Here is a 22,252-nt window from a genome sequence, read left to right as displayed (position 1 = left end):
CGCGTGCACCTTCGCCAGGGTGGGCACCTCGGTGCGCACACCTTCTCAATGTTTTCTTGCCTTTTCTGGAAATTGGTGAAGGCAGCGCATCAAAGGTGCGCACCTCGGTGTGCTCCGAGGTGCGAACCCGAGAGCGCTCCGAGGTGCCCACGAAGTCGAAAGTCGGGTTAATTGCATTGTTTTCCCCGGGTGCGCTCCGAGGTGCGCAACATCGGCGCGCACCAAGGAGGGCTCCGAAGTGTGCTCCAAGGTGCGCACGATGGCGTGCACCTCTGGTGCGCACGATTCGGAGCTCGGTTTGACCGGGGTGCGCACACCTTGGCTGGGTTGCGCACCTTTTGTGCGCTCCAAGGTGCGCACGAAGTCGGAGCTCGGTTTGCCCCGGGTGCGCACCTTCGCCAGGGTGCGCACCTTGATGCGCACGCCTTGGCTGGGCTGCGCACCTTGGTGGGCGCCATGGTGCGCACCTTTCGTGCGCTCCAAGGTGCGCACGAAGTCGGAGCTCGGTTTGCCCCGGGTGCGCACCTTGGTGGGCGCCATGGTGCACTCCGAGGTGCCCAAGATTGGTGCGCACCAAGGAGCGCTCCGAAGTGCGCTCCAAGGTGCGCGCGAAGTCGAAAGTTGGGTTAATTGTCCGGTTTGCCTCGGGTGCGCACCTTGCGTGCACCTTCGCCAGGGTGGGCGCCTTGGTGCGCACACCTTGGCTGGGCTGCGCACACCTTGGCACCCGCGTTTCCTTCATTTTAAATTTTTTTTTTTTACAATCTCTCAAGTGGGAAATTCTATAATCTCAACTTTTTTTGCCTTTTCAGGAAACTTTTGAATGGAGCGCATCATTGGTGCGCTCCGAAGTGTGCTCCAAAGCTCTCTCCAGCTGCGTGCACCTGCCCCGGCCGCGCACCCGGCCCCGCCCAGCTTCGCTCACCTGTCCCGGGCGTCTGGTGCGGAACCTTAGAGTAAGAAACATCACCGTGCACCTTGGCCAACGTGCGCGACTCGACCGAGCGCGCACTGGCCGAGGTGCACACCGATTTCACCTGGGTGCGCGCGCAGCACCTCGGGCGCACCGGGGTGCGCGCACAACGCCCGGGTTGCACCGTGGCCTGTGTGCTCGGGGCGCCTCGGGTGCGCGCTCGGTGTCGCCCCCCGCGCGCGCGGTAGTGCGGGCAGCGCACCCCGGCCCGGCCCGGCCCCGACGAGAACGCAAACGGGCAAAAGGTTTATTCAAATAGCATTGCGACGCCCGGCGAAAAACTAAAAAAGGGTGCAACACCGGGACTTCCCGGGAGGTCACCCATCCCAGTACTACTCCGGCCCAAGCGCGCTTAACTGCGGAGTTCTGATGGGATCCGGTGCACTAATGCTGGTATGATCGCACCCGTTATGAGCTTGTCGCAGTGTGTACTTAGCAAACCGCGACCCACGTGCGAATCCACCCCGGCCACCCACCCCCGTCGAGGTGCACACCCTCCCTCGCGAAGTGCGCCCCGTTCGCCAAGTGTGAGCCCTGCCCGGGTGCGCGCACCTTGCTAGGGCGTCGGGTGTGCACCCGGCCCGGCCTACGTGCGTGCACCTGGAGGGGGCGTCGTGTGCGTGCAGTGTCCCGTCTGCAACGCGGTGCCCACACACCACCTCGGGCGCAACGACCTGCGCTCACATGTGGGCCGAGTGCACCTTGGTGCATGTTCGGGGCGCCTCGGGTGCACGCTCGATCTTGCCCCGGTGCACCAAGGCGCTCGGTTTGCCCCGGGTGCGCACTTGGTGCAAGGTGGGCACCCAAAATAGGGATCAAGCACCAAAACACAAGTTTCGGGATGCAAAATGGGACCCAAGGACCACAAATGCGTTCCAAGACCCATGATGGGTCCACGAGAACAAAAATGTGTTCCGAGACTTAATAAACAAATATTGGGTTTTAGGAGAAGAAACATGCTCTGATGCCCAAAACGAGAATCGACCCCGAAAAGGCCACAGGCCAAAAGTGGGATGCGAGACAAAAAAAAATGGGACCCGAGGACCAAAATTGGGTTCCCAGGTCGAAGACAGGGCAACCGGACAAGAAACGACCTCTAAGGCTCGAAATGAGTCCCGACGACTAAAACTTGACAAGAAGCACCCATCAGGCACCCAACTCGACACCCATGGGATGCCGACCCACCCGGGCTTCCACCTAGCACACCTTGGCACCCACCCACCCTCGCACCCAACCTCGCACCCAACTTAGCACCTTTGAACCCACATTGGCACTCACCCTGACCCTGGCACCTTGGAACCCACATTGGCACTCACCTTGACCCTGGCACCCACCTTTGCACTCACCTTGGGACCCACCCTGGCTCCCACCTCGGCACCCACCCAGACACCCACCTTGGTTCCTTGGCACCCACCTTGGATCCTTGGCACCCACCCCGACACCCACCTTGGCACGCAACTTGGCTACTTGCCACCCACCTTGGCTCCTTGACGCCCACCCCGACAACCACCCCGTGACCTACCCTGGCTAGGGTTGGTGCACACCCACCCTGGTGCCCACCTTGGCACCCACCCTATGACCCACCTTGGCACGCACCTTAGTACCCACCCCGTTACCCACCCTAGGACCCACCCCGTGACCCACCTTGGCCAGGGTGGGTGCCTTGGTGCGCACAACTTGCCTGGGCTGCACACCAGGGCGGGCTCAAGATGGCACCCGCGTTCCGTTTTTTTCACTATCTTTCAAAACGGAAATTTTAAAATCTCATTTTTTTCTTTTTTTTGCCTTTTCTGGAAATTAGTGAAGGCAGCGCATCAAAGGTGCGCAATGCTGGTGCGAACCCGGGAGCGCTCCGATGTGTGCTCCAAGGTGCGGCGTGCACGAAGTCCGAGCCCGGTTTGCCCCGGGTGCGCACCTCGCGTGCACCTTCGCCGGGGTGAGCACCTTGGCTGGGTTGCGCGCCCTGGTGCGTACCAAGGAGCGCTCTGAAGTGTGCTCCAAGGTGCGGCGTGCACGAAGTCGGAGCCCGGTTTGCCCCGGGTGTGCACCTCGGGTGCGCACCTCGCGTGCACCTTCGCTGCGGTGGGCACCTTGGCTGGGTTGCGCGCCTTGGTGGGCACCATGCAGTGCACGAAGTCGGAGCCCGGTTTGCCCCGGGCGCGCACCTCCGCCAGGGTGGGCACCTTGGTGCGCACAACTTGCCTGGGCTGCGCATCAGGAAGGGCTCAAGATGGCACCCGCGTTCCGTTTTTTTCACTATCTTTCAGAACGGAAATTTTAAAATATCGTTTTTTTTTGCCTTTTCTGGAAATTAGTGAAGGCAGCGCATCAAAGGTGCGCAACGCTGGTGCGAACCTGGGAGCGCTCCGATGTGTGCTCCAAGGTGCGGCGTGCACGAAGTCGGAGCCCGGTTTGCCCCGGGTGCGCCCTGGTGGGCACCATGGTGCGCACCAAGGAGCGCTCCGAAGTGTGCTCCAAGGTGCGGCCTGCACGAAGTCGGAGCCCGGTTTGCCCCGGGTGTGCACCTCGGGTGGGCACCTTGGTGCGCATGCCTTGCCTGGGCTGCGCACCAGGGCGGGCTCAAGATGGCACCCGCGTTCCTTTTTTTTCACTATCTTTCAAAACGGAAATTTTAAAATCTCATTTTTTTTTGCCTTTTTCTGGAAATTAGTGAAGGCAGCGCATCAAAGGTGCGCACCTCGCTGCCCACCACGGTGCGCAACGCCGGTGGGCACCCGGGAGTGCTTCGAAGTGTGCTCCAAGGTGCTGCGTGCACGTTGTCGGAGCCCGGTTTGCCCCGGGTGCGCACCTCGCGTGCACCTTCGTCGGGGTGGGCACCTTGGCTTGGTTTGCCCCGGCTGCGCTCCGAAGCGGGGTTATTGGAGCGCCGCCTCTTTTTTTGTCGGAGCGTTTGGTGGGGTTTCTCGCATTGGCTCTTCCGAGGCCCGGTTGCCACCCTGGCGCGCACGAAGTCGGAAGTAGGGTTAATTGCCCGGGTGCGCACCTTTGCCAGGGTGGCACCTTACCTGGGCTGCGCACCAGGGCGGGCTCAAGATGGCACGCGCGTTCCGTTTTTTTCACTATCTTTCAAAACGGAAATTTTAAAATCTCCTTTTTTTTTTGCCTTTTCTGGAAATTAGTGAAGGCAGCGCATCAAAGGTGCGCACCTCGCTGCCCACCTTGGTGTGCTCTGAGGTGCGCACCCGGGAGCGCTACGAAGTGTGCTCCAAGGTGCGGCGTGCACGTTGTCGGAGCCCGGTTTGCCCCGGGTGCGCACCTCGCCTGCACCTTGGCCGGGGTGGGCACCTTGGCTGGGTTTGCCCAGGGTGCGCTCCGAAGCGGGGTTACTGGAGCGCCCCCTCTTTTTTTGTCAGAGAGTTTGGTGGGGTTTCTCGCATTGGCTCTTCCCAGGCCCGGTTGTTGGGTGCGCTCCCACCCTGGCGCGCGCGAAGTTGGAAGTTGGGTTAATTGCCCGGGCGCGCACCTTCGCCAGGGTGGGCACCTTGGTGCGCAAACCTTGGCTGGGCTGCGCACCAGGGCGGGCTCAAGATGGCACCAGCATTCCCTTTTTCTCACTATCTTTCAAAACGGAAATTTTAAAATCTCATTTTTTTTTTGCCTTTTATGGAAATTAGTGAAGGCATCGCATCAAAGGTGCGCACCTCGCTGCCCACCTTGGTGTGCTCCGAGGTGCCCACCACGGTGCGCAACGCCGGTGCGAACCCGGGAGCGCCCCGATGTGTGCTCCAAGGTGCGGCGTGCACGAAGTCGGACCCCGGTTTGCCCCGGGTGCGCACCTCGCGTGCACCTTGGTGCGCACACCTTGGCTGGGTTGCGCGGCCTGGTGGGCACCATGGTGCGCACCAAGGAGCGCTCCGAAGTGTGCTCCAAGGTGCGGCGTGCACGAAGTCGGAGCCCGGTTTGCCCCGGGTGCGCACCTTCGCCGCGGTGGGCACCATGGCGTGCACGAAGTCGGAGCCCGGTTTGCCCCGGGTGCGCACCTCGCGTGCACCTTCGCCGGGGTGGGCACCTCGGCTGGGTTGCGCGCCCTGGTGCGCACCAAGGAGCGCTCTGAAGTGTGCTCCAAGGTGCGGCGTGCACGAAGTCGGAGCCCGGTTTGCCCCGGGTGTGCACCTCGCGTGCACCTTCGCTGCGGTGGGCACCTTGGCTGGGTTGCGCGCCTTGGTGGGCACCATGCAGTGCACGAAGTCGGAGCCCGGTTTGCCCCGGGCGCGCACCTCCGCCAGGGTGGGCACCTTGGTGCGCACAACTTGCCTGGGCTGCGCACCAGGAAGGGCTCAAGATGGCACCCGCGTTCCGTTTTTTTCACTATCTTTCAGAACGGAAATTTTAAAATATCGTTTTTTTTTGCCTTTTCTGGAAATTAGTGAAGGCAGCGCATCAAAGGTGCGCAACGCTGGTGCGAACCTGGGAGCGCTCCGATGTGTGCTCCAAGGTGCGGCGTGCACGAAGTCGGACCCCGGTTTGCCCCGGGTGCGCACCTCGCGTGCACCTTGGTGCGCACACCTTGGCTGGGTTGCGCGCCCTGGTGGGCACCATGGTGCGCACCAAGGAGCGCTCCGAAGTGTGCTCCAAGGTGCGGCGTGCACGAAGTCGGAGCCCGGTTTGCCCCGGGTGCGCACCTCGCGTGCACCTTCGCCGCGGTGGGCACCATGGCGTGCACGAAGTCGGAGCCCGGTTTGCCCCGGGTGCGCACCTCGCGTGCACCTTCGCCGGGGTGGGCACCTTGGTGTGCAGACCTTGGCTGGGTTGCGCGCCCTGGTGGGCACCATGGTGCGCACCAAGGAGCGCTCCGAAGTGTGCTCCAAGGTGCGGCCTGCACGAAGTCGGAGCCCGGTTTGCCCCGGGTGTGCACCTCGGGTGGGCACCTTGGTGCGCATGCCTTGCCTGGGCTGCGCACCAGGGCGGGCTCAAGATGGCACCCGCGTTCCTTTTTTTTCACTATCTTTCAAAACGGAAATTTTAAAATCTCATTTTTTTTTGCCTTTTTCTGGAAATTAGTGAAGGCAGCGCATCAAAGGTGCGCACCTCGCTGCCCACCACGGTGCGCAACGCCGGTGGGCACCCGGGAGTGCTTCGAAGTGTGCTCCAAGGTGCTGCGTGCACGTTGTCGGAGCCCGGTTTGCCCCGGGTGCGCACCTCGCGTGCACCTTCGTCGGGGTGGGCACCTTGGCTGGGTTTGCCCCGGCTGCGCTCCGAAGCGGGGTTATTGGAGCGCCGCCTCTTTTTTTGTCGGAGCGTTTGGTGGGGTTTCTCGCATTGGCTCTTCCGAGGCCCGGTTGCCACCCTGGCGCGCACGAAGTCGGAAGTAGGGTTAATTGCCCGGGTGCGCACCTTTGCCAGGGTGGGCACCTTACCTGGGCTGCGCACCAGGGCGGGCTCAAGATGGCACGCGCGTTCCGTTTTTTTCACTATCTTTCAAAACGGAAATTTTAAAATCTCCTTTTTTTTTTGCCTTTTCTGGAAATTAGTGAAGGCAGCGCATCAAAGGTGCGCACCTCGCTGCCCACCTTGGTGTGCTCTGAGGTGCGCACCCGGGAGCGCTACGAAGTGTGCTCCAAGGTGCGGCGTGCACGTTGTCGGAGCCCGGTTTGCCCCGGGTGCGCACCTCGCCTGCACCTTGGCCGGGGTGGGCACCTTGGCTGGGTTTGCCCAGGGTGCGCTCCGAAGCGGGGTTACTGGAGCGCCCCCTCTTTTTTTGTCAGAGCGTTTGGTGGGGTTTCTCGCATTGGCTCTTCCCAGGCCCGGTTGTTGGGTGCGCTCCCACCCTGGCGCGCGCGAAGTTGGAAGTTGGGTTAATTGCCCGGGCGCGCACCTTCGCCAGGGTGGGCACCTTGGTGCGCACACCTTGGCTGGGCTGCGCACCAGGGCGGGCTCAAGATGGCACCAGCATTCCCTTTTTCTCACTATCTTTCAAAACGGAAATTTTAAAATCTCGTTTTTTTTTTGCCTTTTATGGAAATTAGTGAAGGCATCGCATCAAAGGTGCGCACCTCGCTGCCCACCTTGGTGTGCTCCGAGGTGCCCACCACGGTGCGCAACGCCGGTGCGAACCCGGGAGCGCCCCGATGTGTGCTCCAAGGTGCGGCGTGCACGAAGTCGGACCCCGGTTTGCCCCGGGTGCGCACCTCGCGTGCACCTTGGTGCGCACACCTTGGCTGGGTTGCGCGGCCTGGTGGGCACCATGGTGCGCACCAAGGAGCGCTCCGAAGTGTGCTCCAAGGTGCGGCGTGCACGAAGTCGGAGCCCGGTTTGCCCCGGGTACGCACCTCGCGTGCACCTTCGCCGGGGTGGGCACCTCGGCTGGGTTGCGCGCCCTGGTGCGCACCAAGGAGCGCTCCGAAGTGTGCTCCAAGGTGCGGCGTGCACGAAGTCGGAGCCCGGTTTGCCCCGGGTGCGCACCTTCGCCGCGGTGCGCACCATGGCGTGCACGAAGTCGGAGCCCGGTTTGCCCCGGGTGCGCACCTCGCGTGCACCTTCGGCGGGGTTGCGCGCCCTGGTGGGCACCATGGTGCGCACCAAGGAGCGCTCCGAAGTGTGCTCCAAGGTGCGGCGTGCACGAAGTCGGAGCCCGGTTTGCCCCGGGTGCGCACCTCGCGTGCACCTTCGGCGGGGTTGCGCGCCCTGGTGGGCACCATGGTGCGCACCAAGGAGCGCTCCGAAGTGTGCTCCAAGGTGCGGCGTGCACGAATTCGGAGCCCGGTTTGCCCCGGGTGCGCACCTCGCGTGCACCTTCGCCGCGGTGGGCACCATGGCGTGCACGAAGTCGGAGCCCGGTTTGCCCCGGGTGCGCACCTCGCGTGCACCTTCGCCGGGGTGGGCACCTCGGCTGGGTTGCGCGCCCTGGTGCGCACCAAGGAGCGCTCCGAAGTGTGCTCCAAGGTGCGGCGTGCACGAAGTCGGAGCCCGGTTTGCCCCGGGTGCGCACCTCGCGTGCACCTTCGCCAGGGTGGGCACCTCGGTGCGCACACCTTCTCAATGTTTTCTTGCCTTTTCTGGAAATTGGTGAAGGCAGCGCATCAAAGGTGCGCACCTCGGTGTGCTCCGAGGTGCGAACCCGAGAGCGCTCCGAGGTGCCCACGAAGTCGAAAGTCGGGTTAATTGCATTGTTTTCCCCGGGTGCGCTCCGAGGTGCGCAACATCGGCGCGCACCAAGGAGGGCTCCGAAGTGTGCTCCAAGGTGCGCACGATGGCGTGCACCTCTGGTGCGCACGATTCGGAGCTCGGTTTGACCGGGGTGCGCACACCTTGGCTGGGTTGCGCACCTTTTGTGCGCTCCAAGGTGCGCACGAAGTCGGAGCTCGGTTTGCCCCGGGTGCGCACCTTCGCCAGGGTGCGCACCTTGATGCGCACGCCTTGGCTGGGCTGCGCACCTTGGTGGGCGCCATGGTGCGCACCTTTCGTGCGCTCCAAGGTGCGCACGAAGTCGGAGCTCGGTTTGCCCCGGGTGCGCACCTTGGTGGGCGCCATGGTGCACTCCGAGGTGCCCAAGATTGGTGCGCACCAAGGAGCGCTCCGAAGTGCGCTCCAAGGTGCGCGCGAAGTCGAAAGTTGGGTTAATTGTCCGGTTTGCCTCGGGTGCGCACCTTGCGTGCACCTTCGCCAGGGTGGGCGCCTTGGTGCGCACACCTTGGCTGGGCTGCGCACACCTTGGCACCCGCGTTTCCTTCATTTTAAATTTTTTTTTTTTACAATCTCTCAAGTGGGAAATTCTATAATCTCAACTTTTTTTGCCTTTTCAGGAAACTTTTGAATGGAGCGCATCATTGGTGCGCTCCGAAGTGTGCTCCAAAGCTCTCTCCAGCTGCGTGCACCTGCCCCGGCCGCGCACCCGGCCCCGCCCAGCTTCGCTCACCTGTCCCGGGCGTCTGGTGCGGAACCTTAGAGTAAGAAACATCACCGTGCACCTTGGCCAACGTGCGCGACTCGACCGAGCGCGCACTGGCCGAGGTGCACACCGATTTCACCTGGGTGCGCGCGCAGCACCTCGGGCGCACCGGGGTGCGCGCACAACGCCCGGGTTGCACCGTGGCCTGTGTGCTCGGGGCGCCTCGGGTGCGCGCTCGGTGTCGCCCCCCGCGCGCGCGGTAGTGCGGGCAGCGCACCCCGGCCCGGCCCGGCCCCGACGAGAACGCAAACGGGCAAAAGGTTTATTCAAATAGCATTGCGACGCCCGGCGAAAAACTAAAAAAGGGTGCAACACCGGGACTTCCCGGGAGGTCACCCATCCCAGTACTACTCCGGCCCAAGCGCGCTTAACTGCGGAGTTCTGATGGGATCCGGTGCACTAATGCTGGTATGATCGCACCCGTTATGAGCTTGTCGCAGTGTGTACTTAGCAAACCGCGACCCACGTGCGAATCCACCCCGGCCACCCACCCCCGTCGAGGTGCACACCCTCCCTCGCGAAGTGCGCCCCGTTCGCCAAGTGTGAGCCCTGCCCGGGTGCGCGCACCTTGCTAGGGCGTCGGGTGTGCACCCGGCCCGGCCTACGTGCGTGCACCTGGAGGGGGCGTCGTGTGCGTGCAGTGTCCCGTCTGCAACGCGGTGCCCACACACCACCTCGGGCGCAACGACCTGCGCTCACATGTGGGCCGAGTGCACCTTGGTGCATGTTCGGGGCGCCTCGGGTGCACGCTCGATCTTGCCCCGGTGCACCAAGGCGCTCGGTTTGCCCCGGGTGCGCACTTGGTGCAAGGTGGGCACCCAAAATAGGGATCAAGCACCAAAACACAAGTTTCGGGATGCAAAATGGGACCCAAGGACCACAAATGCGTTCCAAGACCCATGATGGGTCCACGAGAACAAAAATGTGTTCCGAGACTTAATAAACAAATATTGGGTTTTAGGAGAAGAAACATGCTCTGATGCCCAAAACGAGAATCGACCCCGAAAAGGCCACAGGCCAAAAGTGGGATGCGAGACAAAAAAAAATGGGACCCGAGGACCAAAATTGGGTTCCCAGGTCGAAGACAGGGCAACCGGACAAGAAACGACCTCTAAGGCTCGAAATGAGTCCCGACGACTAAAACTTGACAAGAAGCACCCATCAGGCACCCAACTCGACACCCATGGGATGCCGACCCACCCGGGCTTCCACCTAGCACACCTTGGCACCCACCCACCCTCGCACCCAACCTCGCACCCAACTTAGCACCTTTGAACCCACATTGGCACTCACCCTGACCCTGGCACCTTGGAACCCACATTGGCACTCACCTTGACCCTGGCACCCACCTTTGCACTCACCTTGGGACCCACCCTGGCTCCCACCTCGGCACCCACCCAGACACCCACCTTGGTTCCTTGGCACCCACCTTGGATCCTTGGCACCCACCCCGACACCCACCTTGGCACGCAACTTGGCTACTTGCCACCCACCTTGGCTCCTTGACGCCCACCCCGACAACCACCCCGTGACCTACCCTGGCTAGGGTTGGTGCACACCCACCCTGGTGCCCACCTTGGCACCCACCCTATGACCCACCTTGGCACGCACCTTAGTACCCACCCCGTTACCCACCCTAGGACCCACCCCGTGACCCACCTTGGCCAGGGTGGGTGCACCCACCCTGGTGCCCACCTTGGCACCCACCCATCCTAGCACCCAGCCTGTGACCGGGCTTGGAACCCAACCTTGCACCCGCACCCGTCTTGGCCAGTGTGGGTGCGCACCCATCCTGGCACCCACGTTGTGACACACCCTTTAACCCACGCACCCTAGCACCCACGTTGGCACCCACCTTGGAACCCAACCTAGCAACTTGGCACCCACCCCGTGACCCACCTTGGCATCCACCATAGCAGTCGCCGACTTGGCACCCACCTCGGCACCCACCTTGACACTTGTGGACCCACCTTGCCACTCACCCTAGCATCGACCCATCCTAGCACCCACCCTGGCACCTTTGCACCCTAGCACTCACCCATCCTAGCACCTAACCTGTGACCCACCTTGACACTCACCCTCGCACCCACCTTGGAACCCAACCTAGCACCCACCCACCCTGACACCAACCCTAGCACCTACCCACCCTTGCACCCACCCTGTGACCCATCTTGGCACCCACCCATCCTACCACTCAACCTATCACCCACCTTCTCACCCACCTTGGCATCCACCTTAGCACCCACCCACACTGGCACCTTGGCACCCACCTCGGGCAAGGTGGGTGCACACCCACCCTGGCACCCAATTTAGAACCCACCGAGCATGTTACCCACCTTGGCACCCACATTGCAGCCCACCCTAGTACCCACCCTATGACCCACATTGGCATCCACACCCTAGCACCCAGGCACCTCGACACCCGCCTTGACACCCACCCTAGCACTGAACCTGTGACCCACCTTGGAACTCACCCTAGAACCCACCCACCCTGTGAACCACCTTGGCATCCACCTTAGCACCCACCCACCTTGGCACCCACTCTAGCACTCACCCATCCTAACACCCAACTTGTTACCCACCTTGGCACCCGCCCTCGCGTCCACCTTGAAACCCACCCTAGCACCCACCCACGCAGGAGCCCACCTTGGCACCCAACCTAACACCCACGCATCCTGGCACCCAACTTGTGACCCACCTTGGAACCCACCCTAGTACCCACCTTTGAACCCACTATATCACCAACCCACCTTGGCACCCACCCTATGACCCTCTTTGGAATCCACCCTAGCACGCACCCACCCTGGCACCCACCATGGAGCGCACCCTAGCACCCACCCACCTCGGCACGCACCTCAACACCCACCTTGGTGTGCGCACTGCGCCAACCTCTCAAAGACCCTATGTGGTGCGCTCCAAAGTGTACACCTTTGGTGCGCTCCAAGGTGCGCACCTTTGGTGCACACCGAGGTGCACACCAAAGTGTGCACCGAGGTGAGCACCAAAGTGCACTCCAGGGTGCACACCAAGGCGTGCACCTTTGGTGCGGTCAATGCAAACGAATTCGGAAGTTGGGGTCGATGTCCTAATCGCTGCTGCAGACTACACGTATGAGAATCGGACAAATAGCTTTATATAGGGGAGGTGTTGCGTTTGATGGGTCGACTCCCCTGGTTGTGTGCACTGCACCAACTTCAAAGACCCTGTCTTGTTTAAGAAGTCAAAAGTTGGGGTGGATGTCCTAATCATTGCTGCAGTCTACGCATGTATGAGAATCAGACAAATAGCTTATATAGGGGAGGTGTTGCATTCGGTGGGTTGACTCCCCTGGTTGTGCGCACTGCGCCAACCTCAAAGACCCCGCATAGCAGAAGAAGTCGGAAGTCGGATTTTGGTGAGCACCAAGGCGTGCACCTTTGGTGCGGTCAACGCAGACGAATTCAGAAGTTGGGGTGGATGTCCTAATCGTTGTTGCAGGCTACACATGTATGAGAATCAGACAAATAGCTTATATAGGGGAGGTGTTGGGTTTGATGGGTCAACTCCCTTGGTTGTGCGCATTACGCCAACCTCAAAGACCTTGTTTTCGTTAAGAAGTCAAAAGTTGGGGTCAATGTCCTAATGGCTCCTGCAGGCTACACATGTATGAGAATCGGACAAATAGCTTATATAGGGGAGGTGTTGGGTTTGATGGGTCGACTCCCCTGGTTGTGCGCATTACGTCAACCTCAAAGACCTTGTTTTCGTTAAGAAGTCAAAAGTTGGGGTCGATGTCCTAATTGCTCCTGTAGACTACACATGTATGAGAATCAGACAAATAGCTTATATAGGGGAGGTGTTGGGTTTGATGGGTTGACTCCCCTAGTTGTTCGCATTACACCAACCTCAAAGACCTTGTTTTCGTTTAGAAGCCGAAAGTTGGGGTCGATGTCCTAATTGCTCCTGCAGGCTACGCATGTATGAGAATCAGACAAATAGCTTATATAGGGGAGGTGTTGGGTTTGATGGGTCGACTCCCCTGGTTGTGCGCATTGCGCCAACCTCAAAGACCCTGCATTGCGGATGAAGTCGAAAGTCAGAGTTTGGTGTGCTACAAGGTGTGGTCGAAGGTGCTCACCTAGGTGTGCACCTTTGGAGCACAGGAAAAGTGCCCTCCAAAAGTGCGCACCTTTGGAGTGCACAAAAGTGCCCTCCAAAAGTGCGCACCTTTGGAGCGCAGAAAAGTGCCCTCCAAAAAGTGCCCTCCAAAAGTGCGCACCTTTGGAGCGCAGAAAAGTGCCCTCCAAAAAGTGCCCTCCAAAAGTGCGCACCTTTGGAGCGCAGAAAAGTGCCCTCCAAAAAGTGCCCTCCAAAAGTGCGCACCTTTGGAGCGCAGAAAAGTGCCCTCCAAAAAGTGCCCTCCAAAAGTGCGCACCTTTGGAGCGCAGAAAAGTGCCCTCCAAAAAGTGCCCTCCAAAAGTGCGCACCTTTGGAGCGCAGAAAAGTGCCCTCCAAAAAGTGCCCTCCAAAAGTGCGCACCTTTGGAGCGCAGAAAAGTGCCCTCCAAAAAGTGCCCTCCAAAAGTGCGCACCTTTGGAGCGCAGAAAAGTGCCCTCCAAAAAGTGCCCTCCAAAAGTGCGCACCTTTGGAGCGCAGAAAAGTGCCCTCCAAAAGTGCGCACCTTTGGAGCGCACAAAAGTGCCCTCCAAAAGTGCGCACTTTTGGTGCGCACCAAGGCGCTGGTTCGGTCGTTGCAGGCGAGTTCGGAAGTTGGGGTCGATGTCCTGAGCGGAGGTGCAAACTACACAGGTGTCGGAATCGGACAAATAGCTTATATAGGGGAGGTGTATGCTTCGATGGGTCGACTCCCCAGGTTGAGCGCACCGCGCCAACCTCAAAGACCCTACGGTATGGATGAAGTCGGAAGTTGGGTCCGATGACCGATTCGATTAGTAGGTATGCTCATGAGGTCGGAATTTGGGTCCGATGACCTGCCATGTGCAGGAAGGCGAATGTTGACACTGTGCGTTGCAAGGTGCACACCAAGGCGCTGGTGCGGTCTTTTTAGTCGAGTTCGGAAGTTGGGGTCGATGTCCTGATCGGAGGTGCAAGCTACACAGGTGTGGGAATCGGACAAATAGCTTATATAGGGGAGGTGTATGCTTCGTTGGGTCGACTCCCCGGGTTGAGCGCACCGCGCCAACCTCAAAGACCCTACGGTATGGATGAAGTCGGAAGTTGGGTCCGATGACCGATTCGATATGTAGGCATACTCGCGAGGTCGGAATTTGGGTCCGATGACCTGCCACGTGCAGGAAGGCGAATGTTGGCACTGTGCGTTGCAAGGTGCGCACCAAGGCGCTGGTTCGGTCGTTGGAGGCGAGTTCGGAAGTTGGGGTCGATGTCTTGATCGGAGGTGCAAACTACACAGGTGTGGGAATCGGACAAATAGCTTATATAGGGGAGGTGTATGCTTCGTTGGGTCGACTCCCCGGGTTGAGCGCACCGCGCCAACCTCAAAGACCCTACGGTATGGATGAAGTCGGAAGTTGGGTCCGATGACCGATTCGATATGTAGGCATACTCGCGAGGTCGGAATTTGGGTCCGATGACCTGCCATGTGCAGGAAGGCGAATGTTGGGACTGTGCGTCGCAAGGTGCGCACCAAGGCGCTGGTGCCGTCGTTGCAGTCGAGTTCGGAAGTTGGGGTCGATGTCCTGGTCAGAGGTGCAAACTACACAGGTGTGGGAATCGGACAAATAGCTTATATAGGGGAGGTGTATGCTTCGATGGGTCGACTCCCTGGGTTGAGCGCACCGCGCCAACCTCAAAGACCCTACAGTATGGATGAAGTCGGAAGTTGGGTCCGATGACCGATTCGATACGTAGGCATATTGGCGAGGTCTGAATTTGTGTCCGATGACCTGCCATGCGCAGGAAGGCGGAATTTGGGTCCGATGACCGAGTTGATGGCGTGCCATGCGCAGAAAGGCGGAATTTGGGTCCGATGACCGAGTTGATGTTGATGGCCCGCCATGCACAGGAAGGCGGAATTTGGGTCCGATGACCGATTTGAAGGCGTGCCATACGCAAAAAGGCGGAGTTTGGGTCCGATGACCGAGTTGATATTGATGGCCCGCCATGCGCAGGAAGGCGGAATTTGGGTCCGATGACCTGACATACGCATGGAGTCCGACTCGGGGGCCGATGTTCGATTCGATGACTTGCATTGTGGGTAAAGTCGGAAGTTGTGGTCTTTGACCCGATTCGATGACCAGACTTCGGCTGCTTGAGAATCGGACAAATAACTTATATAGGGGAGGTAGTGTTCTCGAGCATCCTCCCCCCGTGCCCGTTTATGTCGATTGATGCTGGTGCTCGACTGGTTGGAGCGCTCGGATGCAAAAATCTTGCACCAGGATTTATCGATTGTGATGGACACGGCAAGTCTCCTGATTGCTATGCAGGAGCTCATCGTGAATCTCTATGCGGCCTTGGTATGGACTCGACCTGCGGAATGGTTCGGCAATGGTAGTCGCTCCAACACGTCCTTGCAATGGCCACAGAGGTGATTCGACTAGAGCTCCAGTCTAGCTTTTGGGTTGCTTGGCGGACTGGTATAGCCGCGATCGAGTTCCGGCCATGAACGTTTTAGATAGCTCTTGGGCTTTCTGGGACGGAAGTCGGAAGTTTGGGCTGTTGTCCGATTTGATGACCATTCTTCGGATGTGTGAGAATCGGACAAATAACTTATATAGGGGACTGTGTTGTCTCACGCAGCCCCCTCCGTGCCCCTCTATCTCGACCGATGTTGGTGCTTGAAAGGGTTGGGATCGCTCGGATTTATAAACGTGCACCACCATTTGTCGAGTGTGAGGGACGCGGCAGGTCTCCTAAATGCTATGCGGGCGCTCTCTGAGAATCTCTATCCGGCCTCGACACAGACTAGTCTTGCTGAATGGTTTGGCACTGGTAGTCGATCCAACACGTCGTTGTTGTGGCCGCCTAGGCGATTCGATTCGAGCCCCCGTCTAGCTTTTGGGTTGCTTGGCGGATTTTGCCCTATCCGCAAGTGAGCTCGGTCCCTAAACGTTCGAGAAACCCGATTGCTATGCGCCGACTCTCTTTCTTGCGAGCCTCCATCTAGCTTTTGGGTCTCTACGGAACGGAAGTCGGAATCTGGGACCGTTGTTTGATTCGACGAGGCAGACTACGGTTGTGCGAGAATCGGACAAATAACTTATATAGGGGAGGTGTTGACTGGAGCATTCTCCCCCGTGCCCCTCTAACTCGACCAATGCTGGCGCTCGAACGGTGGTAGCGCTCGGATTTTCATTGAGCGCCAGCATTGGTCGATTTAGAGGGGCATGCGAGATTCCCGAATGCTATGCGAGGGCTCTAACGGAAATGTCTATTGGTTTCGGTATGGATGCAATTGCGAGTGGTTCGGCAAAGGTAGTCGTTCCGATGCGTCCATGTCGTGGCCAAATCGATAATTCGATTTGAGCCCTCGTATAGCATTTGGGTCTCTCGATGTGATTCCGCATTCCAGTCCCTTTGGGCACTGCTTGAGCCGCATCCCAGGGGGTTCCCTTCCCAATAATCTGCCTCGCAACCCGATTGCTATGCGGTGAGGCTCCTCGGCCGCCTCGGAACTATCTGTGTATCAGACGCATCGCGGGATAAGGGGTTGGCAACGGTAGTCGCCCCAAGCGCGTCCGATGCTTGGACCATTCCGAGGCGGCCCTGAAGCCTCTTCCGTCTAGCCGTTGGGTCCTTCTCGCCGCATCCCTCGCCTCGCACCCCGATTGCTATGCGGTGAGGCTCCTCGGCCGCCTCGGAACTATCTGTGTATCGGACGCGTCGCGGGATAAGGGGTTGTCACTGGTAGTCGCCCCAAGCGCGTCCGATGCTTGGACCATTCCGAGGCGGCCCTGAAGCCTCTTCCGTCTAGCCGTTGGGTCCTTCTCGCCGCATCCCTCGCCTTGCACCCCGATTGCTATGCGGTGAGGCTCCTCGGCCGCCTCGGAACTATCTGTGTATCGGACGCGTCGCGGGATAAGGGGTTGTCACTGGTAGTCGCCCCAAGCGCGTCCGATGCTTGGACCATTCCGAGGCGGCCCTGAAGCCTCTTCCGTCTAGCCGTTGGGTCCTTCTCGCCGCATCCCTCGCCTCGCACCCCGATTGCTATGCGGTGAGGCTCCTCGGCCGCCTCGGAACTATCTGTGTATCGGACGCGTCGCGGGATAAGGGGTTGTCATTGGTAGTCGCCCCAAGCGCGTCCGATGCTTGGACCATTCCGAGGCGGCCCTGAAGCCTCTTCCGTCTAGCCGTTGGGTCCTTCTCGCCGCATCCCTCGCCTCGCACCCCGATTGCTATGCGGTGAGGCTCCTCGGCCGCCTCGGAACTATCTGTGTATCGGACGCGTCGCGGGATAAGGGGTTGTCACTGGTAGTCGCCCCAAGCGCGTCCGATGCTTGGACCATTCCGAGGCGGCCCTGAAGCCTCTTCCGTCTAGCCGTTGGGTCCTTCTCGCCGCATCCCTCGCCTCGCACCCCGATTGCTATGCGGTGAGGCTCCTCGGCCGCCTCGGAACTATCTGTGTATCGGACGCGTCGCGGGATAAGGGGTTGTCACTGGTAGTCGCCCCAAGCGCGTTCGATGCTTGGACCATTCCGAGGCGGCCCTGAAGCCTCTTCCGTCTAGCCGTTGGGTCCTTCTCGCCGCATCCCTCGCCTCGCACCCCGATTGCTATGCGGTGAGGCTCCTCGGCCGCCTTGGAACTATCTGTGTATCGGACGCGTCGCGGGATAAGGGGTTGTCACTGGTAGTCGCCCCAAGCGCGTCCGATGCTTGGACCATTCCGAGGCGGACCCGAAGCCTCTTCCGTCTAGCCGTTGGGTCCTTCTCGCCGCATCCTTCGCCTCGCACCCCGATTGCTATGCGGTGAGGCTCCTCGGCCGCCTCGGAACTATCTGTGTATCGGACGCGTCGCGGGATAAGGGGTTGTCACTGGTAGTCGCCCCAAGCGCGTCCGATGCTTGGACCATTCCGAGGCGGACCCGAAGCCTCTTCCGTCTAGCCGTTGGGTCCTTCTCGCCGCATCCCTCGCCTCGCACCCCGATTGCTATGCGGTGAGGCTCCTCGGCCGCCTTGGAACTATCTGTGTATCGGACGCGTCGCGGGATAAGGGGTTGTCACTGGTAGTCGCCCCAAGCGCGTCCGATGCTTGGACCATTCCGAGGCGGACCCGAAGCCTCTTCCGTCTAGCCGTTGGGTCCTTCTCGCCGCATCCCTCGCCTCGCACCCCGATTGCTATGCGGTGAGGCTCCTCGGCCGCCTTGGAACTATCTGTGTATCGGACGCGTCGCGGGATAAGGGGTTGTCACTGGTAGTCGCCCCAAGCGCGTCCGATGCTTGGACCATTCCGAGGCGGACCCGAAGCCTCTTCCGTCTAGCCGTTGGGTCCTTCTCGCCGCATCCCTCGCCTCGCACCCCGATTGCTATGCGGTGAGGCTCCTCGGCCGCCTTGGAACTATCTGTGTATCGGACGCGTCGCGGGATAAGGGGTTGTCACTGGTAGTCGCCCCAAGCGCGTCCGATGCTTGGACCATTCCGAGGCGGCCCCGAAGCCTCTTCCGTGTAGCCGTTGGGTCCTTCTCGCCGCATCCCTCGCCTCGCACCCCGATTGCTATGCGGTGAGGCTCCTCGGCCGCCTTGGAACTATCTGTGTATCGGACGCGTCGCGGGATAAGGGGTTGTCACTGGTAGTCGCCCCAAGCGCGTCCGATGCTTGGACCATTCCGAGGCGGCCCCGAAGCCTCTTCCGTGTAGCCGTTGGGTCCTTCTCGCCGCATCCCTCGCCTCGCACCCCGATTGCTATGCGGTGAGGCTCCTCGGCCGCCTTGGAACTATCTGTGTATCGGACGCGTCGCGGGATAAGGGGTTGTCACTGGTAGTCGCCCCAAGCGCGTCCGATGCTTGGACCATTCCGAGGCGGACCTGAAGCCTCTTCCCTCTAGCCGTTGGGGCTTTCTCGCCGCATCCCTCGCCTCGCACCCTGATTGCTATGCTGTGAGGCTCCTCGGCCGCCTTGGAACTATCTGTGTATCGGACGCATCGCGGGATAAGGGGTTGGCAGTGGTAGTCGCCCCAAGCGCATCCGATGCTTGGACCATTCCGAGGCGGCCCTGCAGCCTCTTCCGTCTAGCCGTTGGGGCCATCTCGCCGCATCCCCCACCTCGCACCACGATTGCTATGCGGTGAGGCTCCTTGGCCGCCTCGGAACTATCTGTGTATCGGACGCATCGCGGGATAAGGGGTTGTCACTGGTAGTCGCCCCAAGCGCGTCCGATGCTTGGACTATTCCGAGGCGGCCCTGCAGCCTCTTCCGTCTAGCCGTTGGGGCCATCTCGCTGCATCCCCCACCTCCTCGGCCGCCTCGGAACTATCTGTGTATCGGACGCATCGCGGGATAAGGGGTTGGCAGTGGTAGTCGCCCCAAGCGCGTCCGATGCTTGGACTATTCCGAGGCAGCCCTGCAGCCTCTTCCGTCTAGCCTTTGGGGCCATCTCGCCGCATCCCTCGCCTCGCACCCCGATTGCTATGCGGTGAGGCTCCTCGGCCGCCTGGGAACTATCTTCGTATCGGACGCATCGCGGGATAAGGGGTTGTCACTGGTAGTCGCCCCAAGCGCGTCCGATGCTTGGACTATTCCGAGGCGGCCCTGTGGCCTCTTCCGTCTAGCCGTTGGGGCCATCTCGCCGCATCCCCCACCTCGCACCCCGATTGCTATGCGGTGAGGCTCTTCGGCCGCCTTGGAACTATCTTCGTATCGGACGCATCGCGGGATAAGGGGTTGTCACTGGTAGTGGCCCCAAGCGCGTCCGATGCTTGGACTATTCCGAGGCGGCCCTGCAGCCTCTTCCGTCTAGCCGTTGGGGCCATCTCGCCGCATCCCCCACCTCGCACCCCGATTGCTATGCGGTGAGGCTCCTCGGCCGCCTTGGAACTATCTTCGTATCGGACGCATCGCGGGATAAGGGGTTGTCACTGGTAGTCGCCCCAAGCGCGTCCGATGCTTGGACTATTCCGACGCGGCCCTGTGGCCTCTTCCGTCTAGCCGTTGGGGCCATCTCGCCGCATCCCCCACCTCGCACCCCGATTGCTATGCGGTGAGGCTCCTCGGCCGCCTTGGAACCATCTTCGTATCGGACGCATCGCGGGATAGGGGGCTGTCACTGGTAGTCGCCCCAAGCGTGTCCGATGCTTGGACCATTCCTAGGCGGCCCTGAAGCCTCTTCCGTCTAGCCGTTGGGGCCTTCCCGCCCCATCCCTCGCCTCGCACCCCCGATTGCTATGCGGTGAGGCTCCTCGGCCGCCTTGGAACCATCTGTGTATCGGACGCATCGCGGGATAAGGGGTTGGCACTGGCAGTCGCCCCAAGCGCGTCCGATGCTTGGACCATTCCGAGGTGGCCCTGAAGCCTCTTCCGTCTAGCCGTTGGGGCCTTCCCGCCCCATCCCTCGCCTCGCACCCCGATTGATATGCGGTGAGGCTCCTCGGCCGCCTTGGAACTATCTGTGTATCGGACGCATCGCGGGATAAGGGGTTGGCACTGGTAGTCGTCCCAATCGCATCCGATGCTTGGACCATTCCGAGGCGGCCCTGCAGCCTCTTCCGTTTAGCCGTCGGGGCCTTCCCGCCGCATCCCTCGCCTCGCATCCCGATTCCTATGCAGTGAGTCTTCTCGGCCGCCGCGGAACTATACCTGTTATTGCTACTGCATCCTTCGGCTGGTAACCTCCTCTGCCGCCTTGGAACGTTCTCTTTGTCGGACGCGTCGCGGGATAAGGGGTTGGCACTGGTAGTCGCCCCAAGCGCGCCCGATGCATAGACCGCTCCGAGTCGACCTTGCTTTCAGCCTCTCACATGCATAGACCTCTCTGAGTCGACCCTGCAGCCTCTCACGTTTAGCCTTTGGAATCTCGCCTCACAACATGATTGCTATCCTTGATGCATCCCTTGCCTCGAGCCCTGATTGCTTTCTTGGCTGCATCCCTCCTCTCCTCACAGCCCGGTTGTCATCACTGCTTCATCCGTCGCTTCATGCATTCTGGCTGCTGGGCCCTTCCCACCGCACACCTCGATTGCTATCTCTTCTGCATCACACACCCCGATTGCTATCTCTGCTACATCCCTCGGCTCTCACTTCTGCATCCTTCGCCTCACACCTCGATTGCTATCAATGCTGCATCCGTAACCTCACACCCCGATTGCTATGCGGGGAGGCTCCTTGGCCGCCTTGGAAATTTCTGTGTGTCGGACGCACCGCGGGATAAGGGGTTGGCACTGGTAGTCGCCCCAAGTGCGCCCGATTCTTAGACCGCTTCGAGGTGACCTCGTAGCCTCTTTCGTCCAGGCTTCCTGCCTTCAACGCCCTTTTTACACCTCGATTTCTATGCACGGGCTCGTTGGCGTCTATCACCTCTCTGCGAAGAGTGGCACGATGATTGTTGGGGTAAATCGTAGCAGTCCGATCTCTGGCCTTGGGCCATTGTGAGGGCTGATCGATTTCCTGTGCGCATCTCGTGTTCGCCCAGTAACAGACTCGACGACTTGTAATCGGTCTTGTTCCCGATTGTTCCTGGAGGTAGTCTTCGGAACTCTTGGATTTGACCTGTCACTCGAACTGTCCTCTTCCGAGGATGCTTGTGTGTGTGTGCTTGTGCCATTTCCTTGGCGGTATTAACGAGATATTAAAGAGCGGAGTGAGCGCCTCGCCCAGCTATGTTTGGGGCTCTCACTCCCTTACCCGGTGTGCGACCGCTTTGCACGTAGGTTGCGGAGCATCGCGACTCTTTCGATGTTTGGCGGTTGTCTTCCGGTGATGCGTTGGTCCCGAAGTGCACGTTACTAGCATTTCTGCCATTGTTCTCGATCTTTGGCACGTTCCTTCGTTGCAATTGGATATATATCTCCGTTTATACGCGCAGGCTTCTCCCGCCTATTCAGCGCTGTCCCACTCTCAGCACTCTCGTGGTCTCCTTGGCTTCTCTCTCCCGTGAGCGAGCTCTCTTCTCGAGTCTTTTCCATGTCCCATGGAGGTTGCCTTGCGAAATTCGGGCACACAAACGTGACCGGATAAGAGCGGAATTGCCTATGAGGAGAAGCTCACCTTAGGGAGCAGCAATGCCGAGTGTTTCGACAGAGGGTAGAGGGGGCGTTGTTTGGGCGGTTGCACAAAAGAGTGCTACGTTTGCACTGAAGGTTGCTTCTTCGTCTCCGACGAACTCTTCGAGGCAAAAAAGCTTGTTTACGGGGTCGAGGTGGGACTGTTCGTGCGAGTTGCGCCACCAAAAGTGCGTAGGGGGCATATACCTGGGAAATGG

General features: G+C 60.2%; 2 non-coding genes across 2 annotated transcripts; both read right to left on the bottom strand.

The window, feature by feature from the left end:
• Positions 1–1,261: 1,261 nt before the first annotated feature.
• On the bottom strand, positions 1,262–1,380 carry LOC131871004 (5S ribosomal RNA). Its single transcript, XR_009369301.1, has one exon. It is a non-coding gene; the product is annotated as a 5S ribosomal RNA (ribosomal RNA).
• Positions 1,381–9,185: 7,805 nt separating this feature from the next.
• On the bottom strand, positions 9,186–9,304 carry LOC131871003 (5S ribosomal RNA). The gene has a single exon (XR_009369300.1). It is a non-coding gene; the product is annotated as a 5S ribosomal RNA (ribosomal RNA).
• Between the last annotated feature and the right edge of the window lie 12,948 nt (positions 9,305–22,252).

This window comes from Cryptomeria japonica, unplaced genomic scaffold, assembly GCF_030272615.1.
Source record: "Cryptomeria japonica unplaced genomic scaffold, Sugi_1.0 HiC_scaffold_364, whole genome shotgun sequence".
Lineage (NCBI taxonomy): Eukaryota > Viridiplantae > Streptophyta > Pinopsida > Cupressales > Cupressaceae > Cryptomeria > Cryptomeria japonica.
This window is presented reverse-complemented; position numbering and strand designations above follow the sequence as displayed.